The sequence below is a fragment of the Bactrocera oleae genome, chromosome 4, assembly GCF_042242935.1.
Source record: "Bactrocera oleae isolate idBacOlea1 chromosome 4, idBacOlea1, whole genome shotgun sequence".
Classification (NCBI taxonomy): Eukaryota; Metazoa; Arthropoda; class Insecta; order Diptera; family Tephritidae; genus Bactrocera; species Bactrocera oleae.
Window position 1 is genome coordinate 8,817,797 of NC_091538.1, and position 6,113 is coordinate 8,823,909.

Sequence of the window (6,113 nt, forward strand, 5' to 3'; positions counted from 1 at the left end):
GCTTAAAATTTTGGAAGTCGATTACACTAAAACAAAAAATTCTAACAATTTGCCAGATCAACTTAATATTTGTGAAGAGTATTCTCAAACATAATATATGTAAGTATGTACATTCGATATACCAAAGTATATGTGAAAAAAATCGAAAAAAATAACAACCTGTTTGTTTCCAAACTACAAAACAGATTGCTAAGAGTTATCGAATACTTATCACTGCTGTCATAACAATATATATATAATAGAAAGCGCTGTAAAATCAACGGCGAACCTATTTCAATAAAAAATTAATGCAAATAGAATATTATATTACTCATTCAATTTTGGAGCATTGTGCGATAACAGCAGTAAAATTAAACAAATAAAAATTCGACGGCATTGCAGAGTCAGCATATTATCGTATCTGTCATTCATATTAAATATATCGCGCTCATTGAGCACTTTCCCGTAATAAGTGACATTTTGACATTACTCATTGAAATCTTATGAAAAAAGAAAACAAACAGAGACAAGCGTAGTTTTAACACGCTGGGTGATAATAACGATCAATGCAATTAAATTCGACTCATTCAAAATATAAGAGTTCACAAACAGGCTTGAATGTGCGCTGTTTGTACATTAGGGTGAGCGTGTATTTTTATTGGAGACTAAAGTTATTTTATTTTGTGTTTTATTTTATAATGAAATATAGTTAATTAGAAAAATATATATTCTTAAACTTCAGCATTAGGATGGGTTTTGTTTCCGTATAATAATACAATAACATACATACTATATCATAACAAGATTTTTCTTGATGTAGAAAAATGACTACAAATAGATGACAATCAAAAATATTTGATATAAATATTCTTAGGAAGCTAACCCAAAAAATGTTCACAACATTTAAGATTTAAGTTTCATTATAAGTTTTGGTGCTCGAAGTAATCAGTTGTGAAGTTATTGTATCTGAGTGATATGTTGGTTGTATGCCTAAGCAGCCTTTTTAAACGCTGAAAAATGCTCACCAGTATTTCTTCTGTGAATTTTGGTAAAAAACGCGTTATGACCCACAGAATTTTAACTATTGCGAACCTGAAAATCCCAACACTAAATATTTGCTTCATTTTAAAATGGAAAATATCTCATACTTGACTTTTATTTATAAGAAATAAATGCCCAACCTCTGGTCCTTTCTTACTAAAAACAAAATGGCATTCCTAACATTACTTTTTAGTTGAGCCGAGCTTAAAACCAAAAAAACGCAACGCATATAAATTTTCAAAAACGATTTTAACTTTTTCCCCTACAATTAGTTTTATTTAAATGCTGTGAAAAAAAATTATTCAGAGAAATGTTTATATGACAGCGCTGTGAAAATATAACAACTTTGAAATTTTCAGTAACGGAAATATAATCATTAAAAATATACTACAACGGTCACTTTTGAAAATTTCAAAATTATAGTCGGGTGAATGTACTAGTGCGTAACAATAATTTTTGGGAAAAGAAATTTATAATAAACACAAAACACACCTTTTTTTCGACTCCCATACAATGCTGAAGACGACATGATTTTCTTTAAATTTTATTAAAATATAATACCTTTTGAATTATTTGAAAGAGTTTTATTATTATTGTGAATTTAAGAAAGTGCATTCTTTCAATTTTGCGTATCGAATATACATATAATTGAGAATATTTCAAAAATTCATTCCGTCAAATAATAAAGGAGATATATGCGTATCTGTAAGATTTTTTTAACTTAGTGTAATCGGCTCCTAAGTCAATAAACGGGGTTTTCTCAAAACGCATTTCCAAATTTATATATTTTCGGTGCGAAAAATTTCTCCGGAACGGTTACACCGGTCAATTTGAAATTTTCACACGACCTTCTAAGATACATTTGTCAGAAAATGTTCGAAGGAATTACAATTTCGATAACATTTTCGATTTTTACTCTGACACTCTGATATGTACATTTTATCACAAAAAAATATTTTGGCAAGTCGTCATTTTGGCTAGTCCTTCGACCGTTACCTCTATTCATCTTTTGAAAAATATTTTTTTTTTTCTTTTTGCCTTTGAGAAAATTTTAAGCAGAAAAATCTTCCTCACCGCCAGACATCCTTTTTTTGAGGTCTCCCTGGCGATCGGCTACGGTATCAAGATAATTCAAAATTAATCGCAAATTATTAAAATAAATTTAATTCTGTAAATGTAGATAAGCCCTCCAACTAATAAATGCACACCCTAATGCGCCTACTTACACATCTGTACGTACAGACATTCCACAAACAAATGACATTTGACATACAATGTATTGCTTTGTAAGCATGTGTATATCGGATATTGAATTAACTGAAATTGTATCGTAAAATATAATCGTAAAATGCCATTTTTTATGTTACAAATTTCAACACAACAACATGACAAAAATTTGTTTACTTTCATGCACGTAAATAAATAACAAACGATAAGAGGCACCACTCGTACCGAGCAATCAGAGTAGCGGCACCACCACGCTGGACCCACCACAACGCCAACGAACGGGGACGCGACGTCGCCATGGTCAACGCCGCCGCCAACATCCACATTGAGTGTTGTGCACTGTCCGACTCTCGACTGCTGACTGCTGACTGCTTGCCGACGGTTGATTTTGCCTGCATCAAGTTCGCAAATTTATGATAACCATTTATCAATGCTGCGGCGGATTTCGTTTAGCATTCGGCACTTAGCCCCAACGTCGTCGACGCAGTTGCTCTTGCTATCGCTACATATTCATACATACATACATATTTAAGTATGTAGATTTGTTTGTGCCATGTTGAGTGTCTGTACGAAAGCCATGCATGTATGTATGTGTTCGTTTGTGTCTCCCTTAATCGGAAGCATTGTGGGTGGTCGCGAACTGTGAGTCGCGAACAAGCAAGTGAGCGTATGAGCCGCCAACCAGTTGGCGACTTCCAACAGACGACCTACAGCGAAGCCGCGCCATTCCTCATGTCCGTCCAGCCATTCGTCCGTCCGCATGTGTGTCCGTCCGCGGTTCGTCCATCTACACGTCAAAGCGCTGATATTGAATTGTGAATGACGACATTAACGTCTTCTGTATGCGGTACAAAAGCGGCATTATTATTGCTGTTGTTGTTGTTGTTCGATTTGACTGGCATGGCGTTGGGTGATGGCGGTGGCACCGGCGGCACGGCAGCATAGCATGGACGACTGATCGCTTCAGCTAGGCGCAGTTCCGCGGCTCACTTGAATTAAGTGATCTGACAGACTGAAAATCTACAAGTGTGCGTGTGTGTGTGTATATATGTGTGACGCACCCTACTTAAAGGCAGCCAAGCTGTTGTGATTATACAATAAATTGTTTTGTAGAAAGGCTTAGAGGGCAGGGCTCTTGTATGCGCGGTATCAATAGCCCAAGTACTATGTTTGTGCCACAGGCAGGATAAAGGGAAAGCACAAAAAAAATTATACATATAATAAAGGGAGAGAATACGAGAAAACGGCATGGGCAATAAGTATTATTCGAATGATGGGATTTCTATTTCAACTGAAAAAGGAGTACGAAAATTATTCTACGTATTTTTTGGGTGCCACAAACAAAAAAAAAAAGGATTAAAATAGGGTTTTTTTACAATCTTCTTCCGTTGAAGCGTTTCACAATTTTTCAGTTTCTGGTTGGGTATAAAGAAGAACAGTATAAAAAATAAACGATAGGAAGAATATTATAGGGTGTACTATTGTGTCAAAATTTTGACTCTAACCCAAATGTTGATGTAACTTGAGAGTCTCTTTTAAATTAAGATTAATTCACATTGATGGTAACTATGAAAATATACATATGTGCATCCTGAATTATCTGGGGACTAGAGTATTTCTAAGTAACTAAATTTCATATTAGAGGTCAAAGTAAAAATTTCACCAAAAATTGTGGTGAAAAGTATGAACTTGAAGCTTTCTTCCGTGCATTTGACGTTTTCGGTACAAAATTCGACGAAACTACTAGAAGATATTGTTTTACCGTTAAAAAAATCCCAAATCGAAAGTAAAAATAAAAGTTGAATTTTAGCCAAAATTTTGTTCATTTTTGGCCTGCCAAAATTCGAATTTTGATCAGATCACAAAACTGTGACTTTGACAGTGATCGTATCATTTGTCTCCGATAAATCAATCAAGCTAATATGAAAAGTTTAGTTTTGAGAAAAATGTTTCTAAAGATAAATTGATGGAGCTGATTGTTCTAAACGGCTACACCTTAGATGGTTAATTTAGATGTTAATTTGAAAGGTAAAGTGAAATAAAAAATAAATAAATCTTTTAAATATTTTTTTTTTCACACTAGGGTACACCAAATACCTATAATACATACATTTTATTTGACAAAAATTTATTTTTTCAGATCTTGGTTTTTGAAATAACTGTTTGACAAAGAAATATCTAAAGTTATAAAAAGGGTTTTTCTAACAAATGTGGCAGCTTGGCAAATAAAAAGTTAATTAAAGATCGATTTTATTATTATTATTATTATTCATATCTTATGATTGTTGGTAACACTACAATCATAATTTTCCTTAAGGACTTTTTTTTATTAAATTTACAATTTTATTAAGCTTTTTTCCCAATTTTTATTTGATTAAAAATTCTATAAAATTTTTAGTAAAGGCAGTGTCTGATCTCACTTGAATTAGCAACAAGCTTCTTCATCATCAGACTCGTTTGGATGCTTAGTCACAGCGGAATCGCTGGCAACCGCAAAGCCGTTAAGCTAGCCAGAGCGGGCACCCTTGTCCCGCTCACATCGGAATGGGAAGGAGTTGTAGCTCCATTGGCGTCTTGCGTTCTAGAACTGGACCATTGGAATTCGTGCGCATTTAGGAAGCGCTGGTCGCCGACCAGTTCCTGTGCGACTGCGAAAACTTTTTGGCCTAGAGTGTAACGCAGGAGATCTTTGAACTGCTTGCCCTGAGCAAAGTTCATCTTGCCGCAATCGTAGAATTTTTTACTGGCCACTGTCCAATAAACGTTCATGCGATAAGGCTAAACGCTAGTTGTCAAAGTTGTATGGAGGAGGTGTGGTGAGGTTAAAACATGCAGACACTTTCTCCTTCATTGTCTAGCCTTTGCAAGACTGAGGCTGAAACATTTAGGTAGTCTTACCTTGGACAAACCAGAAGATATAACCGAAATTGCCATTGGCCGTCTCAACAAATTTGTGACAGGCTCCAAGCGCTTTGTCTATCTGTGAGGGGTTTTATGATCCGGCATATCAACCTAACTTAACCTAACGTTAGTGAAGGCATTTGTTTTAATTATTGTTATTTTTACTTCAAAAATATACCACTATACTCCTAATTGAATTATTATTTATATTTTTTTTTTTCTTTTAATTTTTTTTTTTTAATTTGTTTACCCGAAATAATACCACTGTACTCCTAATTGAATTGTTAAGCGAGTCTTAATAACTTTATTTTCTTTTGGAAACGCGACTGAGACATACCAGTAAGATGACGCTGAACAAAAAAATATTCAATTGTATATACAAAGAGCATAACTTTTAACGCTCAGCTCTCGCTTTTCGCGCGCTCAGTCGAACACCTGAAAAGACTAGAATCGTCTTAAGGCACAGCAACAACTTCAAAACGCTTCTTTCGAGCGCACAGTGTTTATAAGAGCACATATTTGAGAAATTGAATAAAACAATACTTTTCATGAAGACAATTACGGTTAGTTTTACGGATACTCACGAAAAAAGTTTGCTCACCTTAAATTAACGTTTTGCCGCACAAGATTTTAACAAACTGCACTATGATGCTATTTCCGAAAACTGCATTGTTATGCGCACAACGAGATTCAAGAGAAACGCCGCCTAATAAGAGACTAGAGAGTGCGCAGTCGCTTCTGAGAAATACTTTCTGAAACACACATATTCATATATACAACAAAAATAACGACTCAGCGGTATGCTCAGAACATTGCCGGATAAAGCGCCATCGGAAATCGGAGCGCTGTCACACATACACACACCGGCAAGAAAAACACTTGCCATGAGCATGACAGTGAGCGCCTACGCTGCTCAATTGAGTTACGGTGAGCGCAGAAATCAAAATGGCCGCATTTAACAGGAA